A 26,513-nucleotide genomic window follows, 5' to 3' on the forward strand; every position below is an offset into this window, starting at 1 on the left:
TTGCCGGGGTGGGATTGGCAGCATATTCTCATTCAGTAGAGACTAGCTCCGACACTGCCCTGTCAAATGCACCAGCGGAGTCTGTCTTAATTTTATTTATGTGTGAGATCAGGGTATTGCGGGCGTATATTTTTAATGAATCCCAGATTGCAGCTATAGAGGCCGTGCGATCGTTTTCCCAAAAATACTGCCTCCATTGGGCGATGAGCACATCCTCCTCCGGAAGCAGTGAGAGCCAGAACGGATTCAGTTTCCATGGCCTCCGCGGTTTGTCAATAGGGAGACTGAGAGTGATCCAATATGGACTGTGGTCAGACAGTAACCCGGGGCAAAACACAGTTTCCAGGATACGTGGTGCCAGGGTGTGGGACACAAGAATAAAATCTATTCGGGACAGGGCTCGAGTCCTGCGGGAACGACGTTCCTCTACTTCTTCCACAGCAGAAACGTTGTTCCCATTGCCATCAAGCCGCGCCCATCCTCCCCTCCCTCGGTCCGCCTATTCCTCCTCCTCCAGCAGTAACAGTTTTGGCTCTAGTGATAAGGGGCAGGGCAGTTCACCCAGGCTCTACAGATGTGGGGGCGCTTGACCGCAGTGATCTAACAGCACCCTTGTACTTTCCAAGAACGTTTCCCAGGACCTCTAGCTCCTCGATGTGTCACCCACTTGCTCCTCTCTAAACTAACATCACTTCCAGGTCCTTGGAGCGAATGTCGACTTACCTACCTTGTTCTGAGTTTGTTGCGTCTGCTCAGTGTGTATCAGCAGCATTCTCAGGCTGTATAAGCAGGTGAGCTGTGACTAGAACGAGTTGCTGGTTGCTACCATCTAGATTCTAGGTGTTTGCATTTTTGTGATGTAGGCAACACTGGCTTATGTTTGATGTTCCCTTTTTAAGATAAGTAGGCATGGTGCGATGGTTTTTGGAATTCAAAGGTCATTTAACAGTGATCTAAAAGTGGCATTTTTAGGAATGAATGCAGCCCTGCTGTATCATTAAAAAAGAAAAAAAAAAAAAAAAAAATTCTCTGAGGCTCTTTAGAGTAAACACTGCAGCGTCGCCTGTTGCTGTTGCTCTTCTTAGCGTGTGATAGCCGTGCACTGCGCTGTACAGTAATGACTGTGTTGTATTTATTGATCTATCCCTGTGTCAGGGTATTTAAACCACACTTAATTACTGCCAATTTTTGTGCATGTTCACATTTACTAAACGTGTAGTAGAAAAACTGTTGTTGTTTTCTCCTTGTTAAACTGCAGCCCAGAATCCTCTCGCCCATCTGCTTACTTACCATGAAAGCCGCAACCTACTCTGCTAAAGGTTAAAGATGCTTTGAGCATGGCATCATATAAAGTGGAGTCTGCTTGTTTATTGTGGCCCCACTCCCCCATCTTAAACTGCTGCTGCAAAAAGTATCAATAATCGTTTTTCATCCACAGGTTTTTTTTTTTTTTTTTACAGTGTGTGCAAAAAAGCTCACATGAAGGAGCCCAAATAAAGATTATAATAGTGTATTATTTATAAAAAATCTTGCTGCAGCATCATAAAAACAAAACCTGGCCGGAAAAAGTTAGGACGACTACCTTTTCTAAGTTCTCCTTTGTATGAGCTTTTTTGCATAGTACCAGTCTCCTATGATGCTCCCCCGGACCTTCTACTGCTTTGAATGAGACATTGTTAAGCTTCAGGATACTGATACAAGGCTTTCTAAGGTCTTTTCTGTGGTGAGTGCATAGAATGGTGAAGGGTTACCAGGGCTCGAGTCCTGCGGAAACGAATGGGCACCGATCAGGCTGCATTTGCTGGGCACCGGTGAGGCTGCGTTTGCTGGGCACTGGTGAGGCTGCGTTTGCTGGGCACCGGTGAGGCTGCGTTTGCTGGGCACTGGTGAGGCTGCGTTTGCTGGGTACTGGTAAGGCTGCATTTGCTGAGCACTGGCAAGGCTGCATTTGATGGGCACTGGTAAGGCTGCATTTGATGGGCACTGGTAAGGCTGCATTTGATGGGCACTGGTAAGGCTGCATTTGATGGGCACTGGTAAGGCTGCATTTGATGGGCACTGGTAAGGCTGCATTTGATGGGCACTGGTAAGGCTGCATTTGATGGGCACTGGTAAGGCTGCATTTGATGAGCACTGGTAAGGCTGCATTTGATGAGCACTGGTAAGGCTGCATTTGATGGGCACTGGTAAGGCTGCATTTGATGGGCACTGGTAAGGCTGCATTTGATGGGCACTGGTAAGGCTGCATTTGATGGGCACTGGTAAGGCTGCATTTGATGGGCACTGGTAAGGCTGCATTTGATGAGCACTGGTAAGGCTGCATTTGATGGGGCACTGAGGAGTGAGCGGCCCGGTGGCCTGGGCCCCACTTTATACAGTCAATACAGGCAGCCTTAAGAGAGGGGCCCCAGGCCAGCATGCTCAGCAATCATGCCTCACTCCTCTACACAAACCAACACATGTATGCGGACACCTTGGGGCAGCAGGGGCCCCACATATTGGAGCCTGTATAGAAATATAGTGCAGAAGGGGCCCCCAGTCGTTGCAACTTGTATTAGAAATTCCCTGCGAGGGAACCGTTATCACACAGTGTGGTGTTTTTTTTTTGTTTTTTGTTGGTATAGCATACAGATAAAATTATTTTATTGTTACATCTGTGCTATATTTATTTGTTTAATGCATGTGAATTTTAGATGTGGCACTTTACAATAAATGTTGCAGTTTATTTGTCAATTTTTGTTTGTATAAATGCAGGTATATGTGTGTGTGTGTATGTGTGTGTGTGTGTGTGTGTGTATATATATATATACACACACACACACACACACACACACACACACACACACACACACACACACACACACTTTTTTATTTTTGAGGTGGGGGTGTGGGGAATCTTGGGTGAGTTCCCACACTTTTTTTCCCAGGACTTGACCCCTGATTCGGGACATAGAGTTGTGTGTAGAGGAGAAGCAGGAGTATACTCAAGTATGTGGGAAGTTGTGCCTCCATGTGTCTACAAGGCGAAAGGTGGAGCTGAGTCTAGAGAATTTAGTCGCATCAGCGCTAATGCCCGATATCTGTGTCGTTTGCAGTCTATCGAGGGCCGGGCATAGTGTAGTGTTGAAATTGCCCAACCATATTGCCGGTACTGTGGGGTTTCGAGACATGAAGGCAAAGCCCTCCAGAACCACAGTGGTGCTAAAGGGAGGAGGTATGTAAAAAGCCTTAAGGAACTGTTCACCATATAACTTGGCATGGAGAAATACATACCGGCCATTGGGGTCAGTGATAAGTTCACACAATTCAAAATGTACAGATTTTGCGATTAATACAGAAACACCCCTAGCGTGAGTCGTGTGGGTGGAGTGATACGCCCACCCAACCCAAGGGCGGCGGAGGGCCATGTCGCAAAGTTTCTGGAAATCCTGTCTTATCAAAGAAATGTCCACCTTGACCTCCTCGATCTGGGCAGTGAGAGAGGTCCTGCAGAGTGTAATCGCCTCCAACAGTTTGTCTGTGTCCCCCTGCCCGCATTCTCCGCCCGATTTCTCAGCGACGCCATCTTCTACAGCTTTCTCGCCATCATTTTGGCAGTACTGTGCGAGCTTCGCCGCAGTGGATTTTTGACTCTTTGGGGGGGGACATGGTAGCGGGTGTGATGAGTTGGAGCCAACCAGAGTGGGTTAGACAGGGTGGGAAGAGGGTCTTCCGGCTGGTTCGGGGGTCAGGAGGACCAGAATGGGCCTCTGTGTATAGGCCGAAGCCACTAACTTTCCTGAGTGTCACTGCCTTTGGAGAGGGCCGCCGCTCTGGATAGCCGGATGTCTAAGGAAGCCAGGCAGGGCGTGAGGAAGGACTCCAGGCCCGATACAAGGACGGAGCCCAGCACTGGATCTGGAGCTGGGAGGACCAAGATGGGCGCGGGCTTTTCCAAACCTGGCCGCTGTGCGGGAGTATCGCCGCTCCGTTTGGGCCGCCGGGAGTCTGAGGAGATCAGGCAAGGTGTGAGGCAGGACTTCGGGCCCGAGGGAAGAACAGGGCCCAGTGCAGGCTCCGGGATCGGGAGGACCAAGATGGCCGCAGACCTCCGTGCGCAGGCCGAAGCCGCAGACTTGCCTAGATGCGGCCGTTGCGGAGGTGAATCGCGGCTCCGCTCGGGCCACTGCTTTTCTGAGTAGCTAGGAAGATTAGGTAGGGTATGCAGGGGGACCCTATATAGGTAGTCTTCTTGATTTGCAGATTATACAGCACCGGATCAATGGTTTACAGGAGTACTGGACGGAGCTTAGAGACCACACGTCCTACTCCATGCTGCGCCAGGCCACGCCCCCCTTGCTGCTGGTTTTTAATTATTTGTTTTTGGGCGGACTTTTGCTTTAACAACTAGGCTGTGTACGCACTTTGGAAACTTTAATTTCACATTGCTGCTATAAATGAATTGTCCACAGGATGGCACTGGAGACCAACACCAACCACGATCTGCCGCAAAATTGACATCTGTGCTGGTACTTAAGCTAGAATGGATACTGTTTTGTATTAGGATGACATAAAACATGACTTTTATTAAAAGCTGACAGGACATACCAAAGATCAGACAATAGCCACATATTATTATTATACAGGATTTATACATATAGTCACTTTTGTGCAGGCTCTCTCGTTTTATTAATAGCACAGGGTTTCGAGAGCACTGTGGGCTCAAGTGAATACTTTTAATTGACGTATAATTGCCTCATTTGAGTACCGCGCTGTTAAATCCTGCAAGGGTACGTGAGTAACTAAAGGGTAATTGTCTAGTACTGTATGTGGTAAGTCTGTGGTTGGCCCAAACAATACTCCATTGAGAAACTTCAGCTTGATACTTCTAGAAGGAGTACAAAAGAAGTAGGTGATGAAACCCAGCTGTCACATGTGACATCCAGACCTCAAAGTTCTGTACGGCAATTGTGCTCCGATAACAAACGTCTAATTACAATGCCACTCCTGTATTCATGGTGGAACTGAACCTATTTTGTCCTGGAGCCTCTGCCACAAATATCAGAGAGTCATTTATCGCATTTCATTCTTTGTAGTCAATTGAAGAAATATTTAGTTGCAGAATTCATCAAAATTTGAATGCAAAATTTGAATGCAAATGTCATATGCATATTAAGTTCAGTAAAAGCGTTTAAAATTAGTAAAAAATTTAACTTTATAAGTGCGTTAGTTTGTAATGTAGGGGGATCAGCAATTGTAGTTCCAGTAGCAGATATTGGTGCTGATAAGAAATTAATAGGAGTGCTTTTCCTGACCCCAAAACTTAGCCTAATTTTTTAACGCACCTGTGTCACTGGGTTAAAATACTAAAATAAGTAAAATGGAAGTACACATCATGAAAGCCCTCTGGTGCACAAAGGCTTCAGCTCTATCTCCTCCCAAGCCATTCCCCACTAGCGCATTTCACAAGCTCATCCTCGTTAGTGACTTGCACTGTGTGTCTCACTCCAGTGACGGAGAATCATGCCTACTGGAGCTAATGGACCTCAGTGCAGCATTCGACACAGTAGATCACAAAACTACTCATTCGTCTCAAAGAAGTAGCCGGAGTTACAGACTCAGATCTACCCTGGTTCGCATCCTTTCTAGAAAATCGTTCCCAAACAGTGAAACTAGGAGTTTTCACCTCGAAAAACGCGCACCACTTCTTGCGGAGTCCCTCAAGGATCGCCCCTGTCACCCATGCTTTTCAACATCTACCTCCGCCCTCTCCTCAAAATCATCAGCGAACAGGATTTGTGCTACCACTCCTATGCGGATTGGAAACAGAAAACTGCGCTGATCAAAAACTAAACAAACAAAGGCTGCAACAGACGTGTGATACACAATATAGCAAGGAAAAAACAAATAAAGCTGCGCCACAATAATCAGTTATATAATAAATTAGTGTAATGAAATAAATAGTGTGATCGAATACATCAGTCCATAGTGAGTATTTAACAGCATGGAAGTAGTTAAAATGGATCCTCTAATAGGCACACTCATGCAGATGTTCCTTAACAGACCACACCGCTAAAGTGACAAAAAGGCTTGACTGAAGTGATCCCTTCACCAGTAAAAGAGGCTGCTTACCAGAGGGTAAGCCAACTGTGCGTTTGGCTGTAACCCAGCCACGGCCTTTCATCCACAGGATCCCAAAGGAAAGCGGCTCTCAGGAACTCGCTAGATAGCACTCTCCCATATGCATAGTTAGGAAACAAGAGAAGGATGCACCATAGCGTAATTCAGTTATAAAAAAGGTTTTAATATAGTATGGTAAAAGATACTCACAAACATTGCGGTAAAAACAGCATTGGTTAAAATTGAAATAAGCCGGCGGGCAAATTACAAGGAGCCCTTCCTCCTCAATGTGGTGACGCTACTGCCTGTCCTTCCCAGACGCGTTTCGTCATCATCTGACGTTCTCAATGGGGCGCTTATTGTGGTGCAGCTTTATTTGTTTTTTCCACTCCTATGCGGATGACACTCAACTTTACTTTCGGATCACCGGAAAAAACGACTGATATAACGGATTTGAAAAATGCCTGGCATTGATCGACGAGCCGCTGACTGAGGGCTCCCTCAAACTCAACAGAACTTCTCCTCTACGCAAACCGAAAGACTAAAGCTAGGACCTCATGGACACCACCCACCATCCTTTGACAGATCATCACCCCAAGTACAAAGGCCAAAAGCCTCGGAGTCACCTTTGACTCAGATGTTGATGGATGCACAAATAGGATCAGTAGTCAGTGGATCCCATTACCTTCATCTATGCGTAGACTCATCCCCTTTATCCCGGAAGAGGATACAGCGGTAGTAGTCGGAACAATCATCAATTCTCGACTCGACTACGCAAACACCCTCTACTTAGGACTACCAAAATACCAGATTTTGCACCTACAAGTTGTTCAGAACACGGCAGCCAGGCTGGTAATGGGGGGGGGGACCCTGGGAATCCATCACCCCATCCCTGAGGACCCTTCATTGGCTAACAGTAAAGGATTGGGCCACATTCAAAACCCTCTGCCTCACCCACAAATGCACAAAAGGAAAGGCTCCTCAATGTGAGAAAATAAAACCCTACCCCCCCCCCCCCCCAAATCGCACGCCGATCGACTAACCAAAACCTCCTCTACTTCCCCCAAGTCCCACTACAAGTCAAAGGGAGAACAAAGATTTGCAGTCCAAGGACCATGGCTATGGAATGCTCTACCAACAAACATCCACATGGAAGAAAACCATCGGGCCTTCAGAAAAAAACTTTTGAAGGATAAGGACGACACCAGATGGAATAAGCGCCTTGAGGTGATTTAGTTCGCATTTGTACCGCTATACAAGTTATCCACTCACTCAGTTGCATCTGAGTCCTCGCATAGGGTGACCACATTTCCAAACTGCCATCCAGGGACACACCCCCTCTCTCACTTTCCACCAAAAAAGATGGGGGGGGGGAGGAAATTAGTCTCAGGTTGATGGGGAATTTGGTGGTGGGTTATTTGTCAGGTGAATGTACCACTTGCTACCAATAGGTGGAGACAGCAGTGCTGCACTAGGCGCAGGCCTCGCTCCCGGTCTTACTGTCTGAGAGTAAATTGTCACTGGTTGCAAGATGCCAGGCAGCACTGGCCCTAGCAACCAGTTCCAGAAATTGAGTTATTAATTAGTAGGGGGTGGTTGTGTCCTCTATTTCATTCTGGGACACTGTATTGTCCCATAATGTCTGTCCTGGGTCCCAGGCACCTTCATGTCACTTGCGGGACAGTCCTGGGCAATCCGGGACACGTGGGCACCCTATCCTTCGCAGTTCTACTTCCTCCAAGACATATTTAAAGATTAGGATATGTACAGTTGTGGCCAAAAGTTTTGAGAATGACACAAATATTAGTTTTCACAAAGTTTGCTGCTAAACTGCTTTTTTAGATCTTTGTTTCAGTTGTTTCTGTGATGTAGTGAAATATAATTACACACACTTCAAAAGGCTTTTATCGACCATTGCATGACATTTATGCAAAGAGTCAGTATTTGCAGTGTTGGCCCTTTTTTCAGGACCTCTGCAATTCGACTGGACATGCTCTTAATCAACTTCTGGGCCAATTCCTGACTGATAGCAACCCATTCTTTCATAATCACTTCTTGGAGTTTGTCAGAATTAGTGGGTTTTTGTTTGTCCACCCGCCTCTTGAGGATTGACCACAAGTTCTCAATGGGATTAAGATCTGGGGAGTTTCCAGGCCATGGACCCAAAATGTCAACGTTTTGGTCCACTTGGTCATCACTTTTGCCTTATGGCACGGTGCTCCATCGTGCTGGAAAATGCATTGTTCTTCACCAAACTGTTGGAAGAAGTTGCTGTTGGAGGGTGTTTTGGTACCATTCTTTAGTCATGGCTGTGTTTTTGGGCAAAATTGTGAGTGAGCCCACTCTTGGATGAGAAGCAACCCCACACATGAATGGTCTCAGGATGCTTTACTGTTGGCATGACACAGGACTGATGGTAGCGCTCACCTTTTCTTCTCCGGACAAGCCTTTTGCCTGATGCCCCAAACAATCGGAAAGAGGCTTCATCGGAGAATATGACTTTGCCCCAGTCCTCAGCAGTCCATTCACCATATTTTTGTCAGGTCACCTGTAGCCAGGTGACGAGTGCACCCTGTTGGGGTCAGGGATGCACCACAGGGTGGTGAACCCTATGGCCGACTACTTCTAGCAGAGACGAAGCGTGAACGTAAGATCACCCAGGGCGCGGAGTCTAAGACCCAGTTTTGTATTCACCAGAGCCTTTGATGGTAAGGATGGTCTTGGCCGCAACTGGGTCCAGGTCGCGTTCCAGAGATTCCCTAAGTCACACTCCGCAGGGAGAAAGGGGAAGCAGCCGGCAGGACAAACAGTGGTGATGGGCAGGCCGAGGTCAGGGCAACAGGCAGACAAGGATAACCGTGGGACATGCAAATAGTCAGGGGCACAGGCAGACAAGGAAGTCAGGAACAAGCCAAAACGGTACACAGAAGATGATCGTAGCACTCTGCAAACAGGAACTAGCAACTACACTGCAGACAGGAACTAAGCATAGGAACACTGTTGAACAGCACTGCAGACCTGTAGAGCAACGGTTAATATAGGCTTCCTGGGATGGACTAGGGTGGAGCCATACAGGAAGAGGAAGTGATAAAAAGGGAAACCAGAGCAGGGTCAGCCTCTAATGAACACATAGAGATCAGGTAAGCAGACAGACTTGTTGCATATTCATGACAATTTTCTGCAGAAGATCAATCTGTCCCTGATGTTTTTTTTGGAGAGAAGTGGCTTCTTTGCTGCCCTTTTTGACACCAGGCCATCTTCCAAAAGTCTTCGCCTCACTGTGCGTGCAGATGCGCTCACACCTGAGCAAGCTCTGCACTGGTGGCACTCCGATCCCGCAGCTGAATCCCCTTTAGGAGACGGTCCTGGCGCTTGCTGGACTTTCTTGGGCACCCTGAAGCCTTCTTCACTGATGCAGACGGTCCGTCTGCATCAGGTTCCTCTTAGGGGACAGCGGAGCAGAGACAGGGCGGTCCCTGCACTGTGTGCGGGGACCGCCCTATCCGCCGACAGCTGAGCGGGGATCCCCGCTGAGCCGACGGAGACACACGGAGCGGACCCGGAAACGGTCCGCTCCGTGTGAAAGAGCCCTAAGTTAATTTTCATGGCAAAGAGGAACTTTGCAATTCGTCTGATCACTCTTCATAACATTCTGGAGTATATGCAATTTCCCATCTCAAAAACTGGCAGCAGCAGACTTTGTGAAAATTAGTATTTGTGTCATTCTCAAAACTTTTGGCCGTGGCTGTACATGGAAACCAAAAAAGGGGGTTGGGACTTTGAGTAATGCCGCGTACACACGACCGTTTTTAATAGTCTAGAAAAAACAGTTTTTCCAACCCGATTTATTGTTAAGCCGGCCTTGCCTACACACGATCGTGAAAAAAAAAATGCTCTAGCAAAGCGCGGTGACGTACAACACGTACGACAGCACTATAAAGGAGAAGTACCATTCGGATTGGTGCCACCCTTTGGGCTGCATGTGCTGATTTCGTGTTGGTAAAACTCTGAGAGAAGATTTGTACTTTTCAGTCTGTTACAGCGTGATGAATGTGCTATCTCCATTACGAGCGCTAGTTTTACCAGAGCGAGTGCTCCCGTCTCATAACTTGCTTCTGAGCATGCGTGTTTTTTTCACGTCGTTAAAGCCCACACACACACACACACACACAACAATTTTTTTTACGACGTTAAAAAAACACAAACATTTAGAGCATGTTCTACATTTTTAATGCCCATTTTTAACGTAGTGAAAAATGCTCTGGAGCCCACACACAACGTTTCTAATGACATAAAAAAAATGACTGCGACATTTATGGCAAACACATCGGACAGTTTTGACACATTTTTGGGACCATTCACAGCGAAAAAGTGCTAAAAATGTACTGATTGCTGTGAAAATTACACTAGCAGTGAAGGGGTTAAGTGTGTACTAAGGGAGTGTTCTTACTATGGGGGGGGGGTGTGGCTGTGCATGTGACGTCTTTGGTCGTCGTTTCCTAACTCAGGGAACAGACAATCACTGACAGCCACACTATGAACGGGGAAGGTTTGTTTACTCTCCCCGTTCTTCCTCTCTGTGACCCAATTGCGGGACATCGGTGGCGATCCGGTCCGCAGGTCCCGCGGGCGCAGTCACAGAGGACAGGACCGGGTTGCGACCGTGCGCCGCTGGTGGTGCGGTCGCGACCCACGGCTGGGCATCTTAAAGGGGACGTACCTGTACGTCCATGTGCCATTCTGCCAATGTAAATAGTCGTGCGGCGGTCCTTAATAGGGATAAGCTTTGAGTTCGAGTCGACTCGAACATTGCCTGTTTAGCGAACAATTTGGGGTGTTCGTGGCAAATTCGAAAAGCCGCGGAACACCCTGTTGGTCTATAGGAGAAATCTAAAGTGCTATTTTTAAAGGCTAATATGCAAGTTATTGTCCTAAAAAGTGTTTCGGGACCTGGGTCCTGCCCCAGGGGACATGTATCAATGCAAAAAAAAAGTTTTAAAAACGTTTTTTTTTTGGAGCAGTGAATTTAATAATGCTTAAAGTAAAACAATAAAAGTAAAATATTCCTTTAAATTTTGTACCTGGGGGGGGGGGTGTAAAGTATGCCTGCCTGTGAAATAGCGCATGTTTCCCGTGCTTAGAACTGTCTCTGCACAAAGTGTCATTCCTGAAGGGGGGAAAAAAAGCAATTAAAAAATAACTTGCGGCTATAATAATTGTCGGCTCCCGGCAATTCAGAGAGAATTCATTCATAAAAAAAAAAAGCGTGGGGGTCCCCCAAAATCCAATTACCAGGCCCTTCAGGTCTGGTATGGATATTAAGGGGAACCCAGCCGTCAAATGTAAAAAAATGACGTGGGGTTCCCCCCCCAAATATCCATACCAGGCCCTTTAGGTCTGGTATGGATTTTAAGGGGAACTCCACCCCAAATGTAAAAAAAATAGCGTGGAGTTCCCCCAAAAATCCACACCAGACCCCTTATCTGAGCATGCAACCTGGCCGGCCGCAGGAAAAGAGGGAAGACGAGAGAGCCCCCCCCCCCGAACTGTACCAGGCCACATGCCCTAAACATCGGGAGGATGCTTTGTTTTTGTTTATTTGGTGAAATGGTAGAGGTACAATGTACCCTATTACCATTTCACACGGGGGGGGGGGGCGGGATCTGGGGGCCCCCTTTGTTAAAGGGGTCTTCCAGATTCCGATAAGCCCCCCCGCCCACAGGCCCCTACAACCACCGGGCAAGGGTTGTGGGGATGATGCCCTTGTCCCCCATCGACATGGGGACAAGGTGCTTTGGGGGGACCCCAAAGCATCCTCCCCATGTTTAGGGCATGTGGCCTGGTACAGTTCGGGGGGGGGTGCTCTCTCGTCCTCCCCTCTTCTCCTGCAGCCGGCCAGGTTGCGTGCTTGAATAAGGGGTCTGGTGTGGATTTTTGGGGGGAACTCCACTTTTTTTTATTTATTTTTTTTTTTTTTTTTTTATGAATGAATTCTCTCTGAATTGCCGGGAGCCGACAATTCATTATAGCCGTGAGTGATTTTTGAATTCCTTTTGTGCACTTTGTGCAGAGACAGTTCCTTAGCACGGGAAACATGCGCTATTTCACAGGCATACTTTACAACCCCCCAGGTACGAAATTTAAAGGAATATTTTACTTTTATTGTTTCACTTTAAGCATTATTAAATTCACTGCTCCCGAAAAAACGGCCGCTTTTAAAACTTTTTTTTGCATTGATACATGTCCCCTGGGGCAGGACTCAGGTCCCCAAACACTTTTTATGACAAACTTGCACATTAACCTTTAAAATGAACACTTTTGATTTATCCCATAGACTTCTAAAGGGAGTTAGGCGGCTTCTATCGTTTACATATTTATTATTGCATTGTGCCCGCTGCTGCGCCGGTTCACGCTCAATTAATGATTTATCCGATGCACCAATTAAGCCATGAACCGGCGAAGCGCATTGTTTATAGTAAATCAGCCCCAGTGTGTCAACAGGTGCTATCTCCCATCAGGGGATATCAATGTACGTGTTTTGTGGGTGCAACCCCCTCCTCGCAACTCAAGTAGGTGACAGGAGGGGGTTGCACCCCAAAACACATCCATTGATCCCCCATGATGAGAGATGGCACTTGTTGACATTAGGCATGGGATCCCCATTTTGACTCCCAATTTGTGGTCGTCTTCAAAATTTGGCTTTTACAGGGGTAACATCACCCCATCTGATGAAGGCCAGAACAACACAGTTTTGACACACTATAATGTCTGATATTGCCTTCAGTTTTTGCACGTTGAACTTTGTAAGTTCCAGAGTTGTGTATGTTATGTTTTAAACATGCCTGTTTATCCCCCCCCCCCCCCCCAAATAATATGAACATGTGAATGTGTGCACAATGTGTGGCTTCTTCTTTCAATGCTCAATACCAGTTTTTGAAGAGATTTTATGTTTAGAGTGACAATGGTGGCTATTTACTAAAGGAATATCCACTTGGCACTACAAGTGCATTAGGAGAACATAGGAGACAGCTAAAAAACACACGCAATGAAGAAAATTCAAGATTTTATCAGATCATTTTTTTATTCACAAATTATTTAGACATTGTCTGGCATAGCAATGCCCCCCCCCCCTACCTGTAAAATAATCTACATATTTCTGTAGAACTTCACGAGCGCTTTTTTGGGGGGGGGCAAGCCAGAATGGCAAGATTCCAGGCCTGTCAGGGGATTAACAGGGAGTCCGGCTTCAGGCCCAACTGAGGCAAGATCATTTTGGGCAATTTGCCGTAAGAAATTGTGCAATATGCAGCAGGATAATGTGGTAAAGTTTGTAGTCCGCCATATGTATTGCTGTCAGAAACAGGCGGAACCGGCTGGCCATTATCCCAAAGGCATTCTCAACGACTCTTTGGGTCTGGCCAGCCGGTAGTTAAAAACTCTCCTCTCCAGGGTGAGGGTCCTCTGGGGGAATGGCCTTGTCAGGTGATCGCCCAGACCGAATGCTTCATCAGCAATAAAGACGAACGGGAGTCCTTCAACATTGTCTTTACCAGGTGGCAATACCAGGATGCAGTCTGGATGAAGACTCCACCATCCGACATCTGGCCATTCATCTCCATGTACACATAGAGAAACTCATATTGTGCCGACACCACTGCCATCAACACTATACTTTTAAACCCCTTATAATTGTAATCGTAAGACCCCGAATGGGGTGGTGGCACAATGTGGACATGCTTCCCATCTATATCCCCTCCACAGTTAGGAAAGTCCCACCGCTGGGCAAAATGGGAGGCCACAGTCTGCCATTCCTCTGGCGTTGAAGGAAACTATGGAGTCAAACCATAAAATTAAATATTGGTACTTTTGCACATAACATTGCAAGCCGATTACACAAAAAACATTCTTGGCCAACATCAGTATAACATTTATTTAAAGAAGTATTTAACCACCTCAATACCAGCCACCGTCATATGACGTCCACAAAGTGTCTAAGTATTCTACCATCCAGAGTGGACGTCATATTAAGTCCTGGACTTTGAAGGGGGATATCTGAATGATGCCTGCAGCGAGAGGCATCATCCAGATATCTATCTCTTGTGCCTGCGATTCTGCACAACATAAGAATGATCATAGCGGCAGTTCCACCGCTAGATTGTTCTTACAGGCGGCGGGAGGGGACACCCCCCCCTCCCGCCGCCATCCGGTGCTTCTGCGGGCTTTCCCGTGCCATAGGGGGCCCGGAGAAAGAATCGTCGGCGCTGGCAGGAAGTATAGAGATGACTGGTGACCAGATGGTTATCAGTCATCTCTATGACCGTCGGAGGACCCGGGCGCGATGTGGTGACGTCAAGCCCAGGTCCCGTAAGTAAATAAAGCCGCGATTGCGGCTGTAAGCCACATTATTCATGAGATCAGTGAATTTTTTTCACCGATCTCATGGTTTCCAGACTGGAGGAGAGATGTGGGGTCTTATTGACCCCCCGCATCTCTCCATAAAGAGGACCTGTCACACACATTCCTATTACAAGGGATGTTTACATTCCTTGTAATAGGAATAAAAGTAATAAAAAAATAAATAATAAAAGTGTAAAAAAATAAATAAATATGTAAAATAAATAAATAATAATAAAAAAAATTAAAACGCCCCTGTCCCCAGTAGCCCGCGCACAGAAGCGAACGCACACGCAAGTCCCGCCGACATATGTAAACGGCGTTTAAACCACATATGTGAGGTATCGCCGCATGCGTTAGAGTGGCAGCAACAATTCTAGCACTAGATCTCCTCTGTAAATCTAAACTGGTAACCTGTAAAAAAATTCAAAAGCCTTGCCTATGGAGATTTTTAAGTACCGAAGTTTGGCGCCATTCCATGAGTGTGCGCAATTTTAAAGCGTGACATGTTCGGTATCTATTTACTCGGTGTAACCTAATCTTTCATATTTTACCCAAAAATTGGGCTAACTTTACTGTTTGTTTTTTTTTTTTAATTCATGAAACAATTTTTTTCCCCAAAAAAGGCGTTTGAAAAATAATTGCGCAAATACCGTACAAGATAAAATGTTGCAATGACCGTCGTTTTATTCCCTAGGGTGTCTGCTAAAAAAACATATATAATGTTTGGGGGTACTGCTTAATTTTCTAGCAAAAAAATTATGATTTGTACATGTAGGAGAGAAGTGCCAGAATAGGCCCGGTATGGAGGTGTGTATAAAAGCCCTGTATTGAAGTGGTTAAAGACAAAAATATAAGGCCTACTTATCAGATTTCTCACCCCCTCTGATGGCCCATTGTACATTTTTTAGGGGGGGGGGTTCTAGCTGAGTTTGGGACCCAAAAAAAAAGCCTCTGCCACTATGTCTGAATTTAATCAGAACAAAAACATTTGTACACATTTTAGGGGGTGTTTAGGGTAAAGCACTACAATGGAGCTGACAAAATAGATTGTTAAATGACTAGGCTAGGTGTGTATGGGCCAAGGATAGCATGCTGGAGAGGTTAGTGAAGGGAAATATGCATGTAGGCCAAAAAAGTAGCATTAAAAGCTTACAGCATGCATGAGGACAAAGGGGACATTCACAGCATATTACAATCATGGTAATTAGGGAATGATGAAATAAATAAAATACATTAGCATACATTAAATACATAGAATGTAATGTTAAAGGAGAAAATGTACCGTTTAATATAGTCCTTCTGCAGGACTTGTATGATAGCAGAACAGGTCTCTGGGATTATGATCCCCAGAGCCTAGGGGCGATGCCTGTCATGAACTTGAGGTCCTGCAGACTTCTCCCTATTGCCAAGTAGTTCAACATGGCGACTAGCCTCTGCTCGTGAGTGATGGCTTGCTGCATGCAGGTGTCCTGCTTCGACATATAAGGAGACAGCAAAGCCAACAGACAGTGAAAAACGGGGTCTGTCATTCAGAGATGATTTCTAAAATCATCAGGATTATTCTTCTGGATCTCCCACAGCAAAGGCATATGACAGAATTGGTCACGCTGGAGCAATCAATTCTTTGTCAATGAACTCCTCCTCACCCTGTTCATGGACTGAGCTTGGGTTAAAGTAAGAACCCCAACACCAAGCCCATGCACAGCACGAACTCTACGACGAGTACGTACCCACAACATAGCTAGTTCGTTCTGACCAGCTGACCGTTTTCTAAACAGAACACACTAAAGAACAGAAAGGCCTATGAAGAATGACCTGAAAATCAGAAACAATTGGACAAGAATGCGCTGAAAAACAGATGCAAACTCACTACACGCACTGAAAGACAGATACGAACCCACGAGCACCAACTGAACACCATAAAACGATCTGAAAAGCACGAATACTGAAAAGCGCGAATCGTCTCTCACCAAACTTTTACTAACACAAGATCAGCAAAAGCAGTCCAAAAGGTGGCGCCGTTGGAATTTAACTTCCGTTTTATTCTGCTGCCGTACGTGTTGTACGTCAACGTATTTTTGACGGTCGGAATTTGGTGTGATTGTGTGTATGCAAGACAGCTTGAACGGAATTCCGGCGGAAAAACCATCCAAGTTTTTTTCCGAAGGAAAAAACGGTCGTTTACAGGGCATAAGTAGGAACAACGATCTGTCTTCTCTCCCAGTCAGTCCCATCCCCTCACAGTTCAAACACACTTAACCCCTTAATTGCCCTAGTGTTAACCACTTCCCTGCCAGTGACATTTATACAGTAATCAGGGGTTATTTTTAGCTGTGTTCACTGTATAAATGTCAATGGTCCCAAAAAAGTGTCAAAAGTTTCCGATTTGTCTGCTGAAATATCGCAGTCCAGATAAAATCACTGATTGCCGCCATCACTAGTAAAAAAAAAAATGCCTAAAATCTATAACCTATTTTGTAGACGCTATAAGTTTGGCGCAAACCACTCAATATACGCTTATTGCTAGGGTTGTCCCGATACCACTTTTTTAGGACCGAGTACGAGTACCGATACTTTTTTTTATGTACTCGCCGATACCGAATACCGATACTTTTTTTTAAATGTGTCCCCAAATGCAGCCATGTCCCCCCACATATTCCAGCCATGTCCCCCCACATATTCCAGCCAAGAAACTAGTATTTTCAGAAGGGAAGTCAGTAAAAGCAGACTGGCTTTGCAGTGCAGTAATGCAACACACATTGGCGCACTTTGTACGTATTAATGTTTACACTGACATTTTTTTTTAATGGCTCCCCAATGCACTAAAGGAACACACCTGCTGCATGGTAATATTTGGTAATTATACACTTTGATTTTTACTATTTGAAATTGTGATTGTTATCATTCGAGTAGTGAGCCATTTTACAAGTGTGTGTGGTGTGTGTGTCTGTGTGTTAAACTTGCCTAAACAGCGGCGCTGGCTCCTCTTGGTACAGCTCTCTACGCGCCTCCCATCAGTTCCACGATGATCCCCTCCCGGCGTGAGTGACGTCACGCCGCCAGGACGAGCACTGGACTGGCCTGGACTGTAAAGTTAGGGGGAGTGAGCGATCATCTATTGGCTGGCCGGAAAATAGTGGTGGGAGCGGAGCGTAAGGTAAACAAATGCAACACAGACTGACTTGATATGCCGCTGTCCCGCTGACATACATGACAGAGAGACAGTGACAATCGCAGGTGCGAGAGGCGGCCGCGGCTAAATGTGTGTCACTGATTCCAGGGGGGGCGAACGCCCTAGCTTGCCCTATGGAGCGGACGCCGTTTGGGGAACATTTCAGCTTTCGTTTGAATAGCTGTATCCCCGCCGCGTATAGACACTCCCCCTTGCTCTGGATTGGACAGATCATCCGTCCAATCCCGCGCAAGGGGGAGTGTCTATCTGTTGCGGGGATACAGCTATTCAAACGAAACTGTAATGTTCCCCGCACGCTGATTAACGGCGGCGGCTTTGCGGTTTGCGGCGACGGGTTTGCGGCGACAAGGGGGGGGGAACAAGTATTCTATTTCGGTATCGGGGGTATTTGCGGGAGTACGAGTACTCCCGCAAATACTCGGTATCGGTCCCGATACCGATACTGGTATCGGTATCGGGACAACCCTACTTATTGCAATTTTTTTTTTTTACCAAAATTATATAGAAACTGAGGAAAAAAAATGTTTTGTTTTTTTTTTGGATATTTATTATAGCAAAAAGTAAAAAATATTGTGTATAGTATAGTGTTTTTGTTTGTTTTTTTCAAAATTGTCGCTCTTTTGTTTTATAGCTCAAAAAATTAAAACTGCAGAGGTGATCAAAATACCACCAAAAGAAAGCTCTATTTGTGGGGGAAAAAAAGAACGTAAATTTTGTATGGTTACAGTGTCGCACGACCACGCAATTGTCAGTTAAAGCGACACAGGGGCTGAAGTGGTTAAAGTAGTTTCGTCTCTTAACACCAGGTGTGTGTGTGTATCATTGAAGTAAAAGTAATGTGAGAAGAGCAGTTTAACCCTGTGCAAACACCCATATTATTGTATTTAAATAAAGGGAAGGAAAAGTCGTCACTTCCTCATTTCTGTAGAGCTGCGAGTTTGCTGTAGAACTGCTCTGTTCCCGGAGGTTAAACAACAGCATTTAGATTTGGTAATGAAAAAAGAATATTTCTTTGCTGTAACCCCAGAAAAAGGTAAGCAAATGGAATCATCTACATTCGTATGTTTTTTTTTCCTCTTTCAGCAGGTATCTTATTTCCTTCCGTTTCCTATAGGTCAGACCTACAGCTGGTTCACTTGCAATTTTCTTTCAAAGAAACACGTCTGTAGAAGAAAAATAAACCTTTCTTGTAGTTATATAGTCAATGTCTACCTTTTAAAATATATTTTCCCATCCTTGATGATATCCATGGAGTCTTTACATTATATTTATTTACCCTAAAAACAAACATTTACATTTTTTAGACTATTTTTAATAAGGAAACGCCATTTCAAGAGAAATATATAAATTCCTATTTCTGATCATTTCTTTTTCAAATGCAGAATGATTGTTGGTCATATTTTTCACCTGACTTCAGTGCATTTTAGATCATGGAATGAAACAAGGAATCACATTAGCAAGTTTGCATTTATAGGCTGCATGTTTGTTCTGGGTCAGTCACTCAAAGTATTGAGTTTATATTGTCTTTGTGATAGCGGCTAGGTTAGAGTTTGGAATCATGCCTCCGGGTTTCAGACTGCCTGAAACCGGACACATTATTCAGACCGGACCATGGCTTCCCCACGCACACACACAGATGGGAGAGTCGAGAGGACTCAATCTGTACCTCTTCCACCCACCCCTACCCCTCTTTGTCTGGCCACACTCCAATCCCTGGTGCTGTGGCTCAGAAAAGAAAAGTGGGGATGGGAAATTTGAAGTTCAGTAGCCTCAGATACATCTGGATGAGAGGTGCTGACTGCCAAGGGGTGAGTGAGCTCACCATCCATCCCTGTCTGTGACTGAAGTCTCCCCCCTTCTCTCTCCTGCCTCTGAGTACACTAAGGTAATTCGGGGTTCTCAAAGCACCCCTTACATCAGAGGTCCTCTTTACACCAGAGGCCACAGTGTTCCTCCTTACATCAGAGTCTGTAGAGTCCCCCCCCTTACAGTGTTCCCCCTGAAATCATGGTTCCCAGAGCATCCCTTATGTTAGAGGCCCCAGAGTTCTCCCTTACATCAGTCTGTAGAGTCCCTCCCTTACAGTGTAATGGAACTCCTGTGTAAAGGGAGACCCTTGTGATTAATTTAGAAATCATTAATTTGATTAAATTTGAATTGAAAAATCAAATTTTTTTTTTTAGAAATGTTATTTAATTGCAAAATATATGTACAGTTTATACTATAAAAAAAATTATGTAAAATGCTGTGAAATAAGTGAAATTTAATCTCTAACCCTATGGAGGACTAATACTTATGGCACTGCTGATAGAATCGAGTACATATTTAAAGTGAACCAGTCTCCTTCTGGTCTCTGTATTCAATACCCTTGTTTAGACTGACCATATGGTGCTTTGATTATTATATCATAGTGCAAGGGTAGGCAACCTTTAAGAAGTGGAGATCTACCTGGTGTGATTTTTTTTATTTATAGAAAAATAAATAGCAAGCCCCCAACAATAAATAAAGACCTAGAATTTCTTCTCTGGCCACGAACCAAAGCATTGTGACCACATTGTGTGTACACCCCATCTGCAGCTAAAGGGGGAATGGTTGGGAAGGGGGAATGGTTGGGAAGCTGGAAAATTGCGGCTTAGCCGAGGGGTTTTACTGCCCCCCCAACCACTAGTGTGAAAAAGCCCTACGCACAGACCACTTCACAAAGTACCAACAAAATGACCCCCTCTGCTTGGTTCAATTCACTTCCCACTAGGGTTGTCCCGATACCACTTTTTTAGGACTGAGTACGAGTACCGATACTTTTTTTCAAGTAGTCGCCGATACCGAATACCGATACTTTTTTTAAAATGTGTCCCCAAATGCAGCGATGTCCCCCCACAGATGCAGCCATGTCCCCCCCATATATGCAGCCATGTATCCCCCCATCCAGCCATTGTCTCCCCCCATCCAGCCATTGTCTCCCCCCCATCCAGCCATTGTCTCCCCCCATGCAGCCATGTATCCCCCCATCCAGCCATTGTCTCCCCCCATGCAGCAATGTATCCCCCCATCCAGCCATTGTCACCCCCCATCCAGCAATGTATACCCCCATCCAGCCATTGTCTCCCCCCATGCAGCCATTGTCACCCCCCATGCAGCCATTGTCACCCCCCATGCAGCCATTGTCACCCCCCATGCAGCCATTGTCACCCCCCATGCAGCCATTGTCACCCCCCATCCAGCAATGTATACCCCCATCCAGCCATTGTCACCCCCCATGCAGCCATTGTCACCCCCCATGCAGCCATTGTCACCCCCCATGCAGCCATTGTCACCCCCCATGCAGCCATTGTCTCCCCCATGCAGCCATTGTCACCCCCCATGCAGCCATTGTCACCCCCCATGCAGCCATTGTCACCCCCCATGCAGCCATTGTCACCCCCCATGCAGCCATTGTCACCCCCCATGCAGCCATTGTCACCCCCATGCAGCAATGTATCCCCCCATCCAGCCATTGTCACCCCCCATCCAGCAATGTATCCCCCCATGCAGCCATTGTCACCCCCCATGCAGCCATTGTCACCCCCCATGCAGCCGTGTCTCCCCCCATCCAGCCGTGTGTGTCACCCCCCATGCAGCCGTGTCTCCCCCCATCCAGCCGTGTGTGTCACCCCCCATCCAGCCGTGTGTGTCACCCCCCATCCAGCCGTGTGTGTCTCCCCCCATCCAGCCGTGTGTGTCTCCCCCCATCCAGCCGTGTGTGTCTCCCCCCATATGCAGCCGTGTCTCCCCCCATCCAGCCGTGTGTGTCTCCCCCCATATGCAGCCGTGTCTCCCCCCATCCAGCCGTGTGTGTCTCCCCCCATATGCAGCCATGGCCCGCTTACCTGCTACCGCCGACTGTGTACTACGGCCGGCCAGGAACATTACAGCTTTGAATAGCTTTTGATTGGCGCCACGCTGCGTGTATAGACACTCCCCCTCGCTCGGGATTGGACAGTTCACCCGAGCAAGGGGGAGTGTCTATGCGTGGCGCAAATCATTACAGCTATTCAAAGCTGTAATGTTCCCGCCCGTATTACACAGTCAGCGGCGTAACGGCGGCGGATCGCAGCGGCGAATTGCTGCTCCGGTGGCGGCGGTCGGCGGCGGTCGGCGGCCGCGGCGGCGCGGCGGGGGGGGGGGTTAAGTATTCTATTTGTGTATCGGGGCGGGGTATCGGCGTCTGACTACCGCCGAAAAAACTCGGAATCGGTCCCGATACCGATACTAGTATCGGTATCGGGACAACCCTACTTCCCACCCATTTTTCTTTGATAGAGATCTCCCCTAACATCCCTTATTCTCCTACCCAGCCTGCTCACTCAGTACAGACTCTCTGTCCAGCACAGAGCCACTAGATTTACAGCACAGAACCCCCCCACCCAGTACAGACCCCCTTCCCAGTTCAGGTGCCTCAATACAGAACCCCCCCCCCCCCCCAGAGTACAGAACTGCAAGAACCGAAGACACAAAGCGCAGAGTGAGAAGTCTGTAGTAGGGAAGGAGACTTTCTCACTAAAAAGCAGCACAGCAGGTGTGGGCTCACTGGGACTGCTGCGGCCACCTCAGTTTTTTCTTTGTGTAACAGTGCTAAAGAAACGTTGGCAGCCGCAGCAACCCCAGTGAGCCCACACCTGCTGCTTCAGTGAGAGGTAGCTCAGTGCCAGAGCAAGACTCTCCACTCACCCGCCCGCCTCTCTCCTCACCTGCTCCATCTGCTTGGCTTTCTCCTTCCCTTATCCTCTGGCCTGGCTCTCTCCTTCGCTGCTCTGTCGACCTGGCTCTCTCCTTCCCCACCAGTCCATCTCTCTCTTTACTTGCTCCACCTGATGGGCTCTCTTTCCCCAATCTGCCGAGATATCTCTTCACCTGATTTGCCCACCAGGCTCTCTCTTTCCCTGCTCCACCAGTCCAGCTCTCCTTACTTGCTCCACCGGCTGGGCTCTCTCATTCCCCAATCTGCCTGCCTGGCTCTTTCCTTCCCTGCTCCAGCGGCTGAGATATCTCCTAACCTGATATGCTTACCCAGCTCTCTCCTTCCCTGCTCCACCTGCCTGGTTTCGGCTAGGGTTGTCCCCATACCACTTTTTTTATGATCGAGTACAAGTACCGATACTTTTTTTCCCAAGTACGCATACCGATACTTTTAATTAAATCTCATGTGAAAGTGGCACGTGTCAGTTTTTTTTTTTTTTTTTATTTATTAATTTTTTTACAATGCTTTCTTATTTTTTATTTTTTGGGGGGGGGGGGGGGGGGTTGGCATGCGGGGACAGTGTCAGTGTTTTTTTTTTAATTTTTATTTTTTATCACTAACTCTGTCCATTCAGAAAACGAAGGAGCCGGATTTTGCCTTCCGTGCTTTCGCTCTCCATCCTGAGATACCGAGGGGGACAGGTGCACGGAGGGGGACACGGAAGGGGACAGGTGCACAGAGGGGGACACGGAGGAGAGAGGGGGGACAGATGCACAGAGGGGGACACGGAGGAGAGAGGGGGGACAGATGCATGGAGCAGCATGGAGAAGGACGGATGGGGACTAGAGGAGGATAGGGGACAGTCGGTGGTGATCGTGTGTGGGAGAGAAGCACTGATCACCACTGAAAGCCGTGGCGGGGGGTTTGAGAGAGAGGACCAGCTGTCCGGCTGTGGCTGTCAGACTTTTAAATCTATACAGGGTGGTCAGTGCGTATAACTCCTCCACAGCACTGATCACCCTGACTGCCCAGGTATCGGGTGACGTATCAGAGCATTTGCCCTGAGTACAAGTACTGGGCGAATGCTCGGTACCGATACTAGTATCGGTATCGGGACAACCCTAGTTTCGGCAATGCAGAATCTATCCATTCCCTGGCTGCGATCGACGGGTTTTCGACCCCGGTCCTAATGGATACCAGTTCTGGGTTACTCGACGTGGAACTCTACCATCTTTGAAGCAATTATTCTATTGGGAGTCTGTTACCATTATTTATTGAGTGCCATTAAGTTCTGGTCACCTTCTTTGGGTGCATTGGGTGGGCACTTGCTGGCGGTACCCCTCTTTCTGCTCAAAACATTTATTGGCAAATGATAGGGTGCCTGTGCTTTCTGAGAAAGGGTAAGTTGTGATTCTGCGCAACAGAAAAGTACAATGCAGGTAGCAAGCAGAAAAGAACTGCAGCCCCTACGGTATACTAACACCTAGATAGAGGATTGTGAAGAAAAAAATGACTTTGTAGGCACCACTTGTTTAATAATACATAAATATATACAACATTTATACTAGATGTATCCAATTAAATACAACAACAAATAGAGAGAGAACCGCGTATAGAACCACAGGAAGGCACTCAATGGATAATTATCATTGATGCAGGGATATACATGATGAAAATGCCTATGCTGGAATAAAAGAAGAGTGTCTCCTGGGTGAACACTACCGAGGTTCACAGAATTAAAAGTAGCTCAACATGTTTCACGATTCAAACATCCCTTCCTCAGGAGCTTCTAAATTGCAATAAGAAGAAAAAACAAATCTACCACATATAATCATACACAGCAGGCTAAAAAAAATGAAAGGATAAAGATCTAATGCGCTACTGTGAGTAAACAGAATAGTGACTAAAATGCAATACACATGTGTGTTCTGAGGCAGCTGTATCTAAAAGTGTTCACAATACACAACAAAAAAATGAAAAAAGTAATGATAAGCGCTTCAGAAAATAATATGTGATAGGTGGCCACAACAACAAACATATGTAAAAAAAAAAAAAATGACCAAAGCAAATGGTGACATAGAACTAGCCGACATAAAATATGACTTTGTGCAATGGATTGTGACAGTGTGTCTGTGACTCGTGAACACAATGCATCAGTGTGCAATGTAAAAAATAATGTTTATAATGGGCGACGCGTTCAGATAGTGATGTTGAATGGGTGAATCTTCTTAAAATAGCTGCTAATAGTGATGGCATCCAAAAGCGGTCTCGTAGGACCCTTACCTTAAAGGTGCTATATGTGGGCATATAGTGTATATTTCTCCGTCTCCAGAATGTGGACCTCCCTCCTTTTGCGATTATATTCCCTGCTGCTGCTGATTCCTGTCCAGGCTGTATATACAGGACCTATTGGTGCTCAATGTTGCAAAGGGGCAAGTAATAAAAAGGAGAGAGAGCATGCCTCCAATAGTGAAGTTCGTTTTAAAAAAAGGGGGGTTCTTTAATGTAAAAATTGGACTCTTACATGCAATAAAGTATTAAGGTGCAAAAAATATATTGACAGGACGCGGCGTGTGGGCGCCGTCTTGCGTCTGCTGGCCTCATGTGGTCTATGACTCCCTACGGCGTGAATTCACAAGCTAATTTTGGCATTATTTATGCATATTTTGGAATTTTTTTTAACATGGCATATTTTTTGAACACACGTCTGGCCGTAGGTTTTTTTATTGTGCATTTTTTTTAAACACACATTTTGGTCCTTAAGCACACATTTTGGCACAGGTTATTTTAAGATGCATTTTGGTATGGTTTGTAATGCACACTTTGGTGTTTTTTTTAGCATATAGTTTGACACCTTTTTAACGTGCATTTTGATTTGCTTTTTAAAATGCATTTTGATTTGCTTTTTATGCGTATTTTGACAAACCACACATTTGCTAGCCACTTTTGTGATGCCATTAACAATTAATGACACCGCAAGCATATCATGCAATTTGCATGTGTTTCTGGAATGCACTCCAAAACGCAGGTAAAGAAATGAGCCAAAATACATGTTAAAAAAGCACCAAAATGTACATTGTGCATTTTGTCAATGCGCATTTTGGCAAGTTGCTAGAGTATTTGTCAAATTAAAAAAGGTGTGGCAAAATGCATGTTTTCTAGCTGCATTTGGGGTGCCATTAACAATGAATGGCACCCAAAAGCGCATTGCGTATTTTGACAGAATTTTAGAGCAATTTGGAATTGTGGAAAGAATTGCACAATTTTGCCAACAATTCTGCATTGCTCAGATGTGAATGGGTCCTAAAAGAAAATACATTATAACTATACTGTGTGTGTGAGTGTGTGTGTGTGTATATATATATATATATATATATATATATATATATATATATATACATATATACATATATACATAAATAAATAAACATATACAGTTATTATTTATATCAATCTTTAAGCTTGCTTTTGCTGATATTAGGAGGCAAGAAACCTCCTTCACATCACCGCAGCTTCTCATCCATATTCTCAACCTCTGAGCTGGAGAATCTGGGACGGAGATATTTTACAGAGATAGCCAGTGAGATCCTCAGATCTCACCTTCATAAACTGGTCATCTGTGTAAAAGTGAATGACAGAAGGGTGTGTCTTGTGATGAGAAGTGAAAAACATGTTCTCCACTCCTCATCTCGGCTTCATAAACTGGCACACCTGAGAGATCAGCCGTGATCATCAGGATCTCAGCTCTTCTCTGTTTTGATAAACGTACACCTAAGCTTATTAAAACCATTTTTGATGTTTATATACTCTCAGATTCTGACAAACAACTGCCTGGTTGTTCTTCCCACATATTGTTTGTGGCATGGGCATTCGATAACGTAAGTTACGTGGGTACTACTGCAGGTTATTAGTTCTTTGATGTTGTATTCGCTTCCATTGGATGTTGAAGTGAAGTTTTTTTTTTCTTGTTAGTTTTCTTGCTGACCCTGCATGGTAGACATTTTCCACACTTATAAAAATCCTTTTAAATTTAATTTGTTTCGGTGGGTCCAGGGCATTATGTACCAATCTGTTCCTGAGAGATGGTGCTTTTCTGTAGATGAACGT

General features: G+C 45.8%; 1 protein-coding gene across 2 annotated transcripts in view; it reads left to right on the top strand.

The window, feature by feature from the left end:
- The window catches only part of SNX20 (sorting nexin 20), a 66,034-nt gene that overhangs the window by 9,797 nt on the left and 29,724 nt on the right, over window positions 1-26,513 (top strand). The window contains exon 1 of one of the 2 annotated variants that reach the window (XM_040328704.1): window positions 18,594-18,722. The exons of the other annotated variant lie outside the window; for it this stretch is intronic. The gene's annotated coding sequence lies outside the window, so the exon portion shown is untranslated. Of the gene's footprint in view, window positions 1-18,593; window positions 18,723-26,513 lie in introns of those variants that run through there. 2 annotated transcript variants of the gene reach the window in all.

This window comes from Rana temporaria, chromosome 11 (assembly GCF_905171775.1).
Source record: "Rana temporaria chromosome 11, aRanTem1.1, whole genome shotgun sequence".
NCBI lineage: Eukaryota > Metazoa > Chordata > Amphibia > Anura > Ranidae > Rana > Rana temporaria.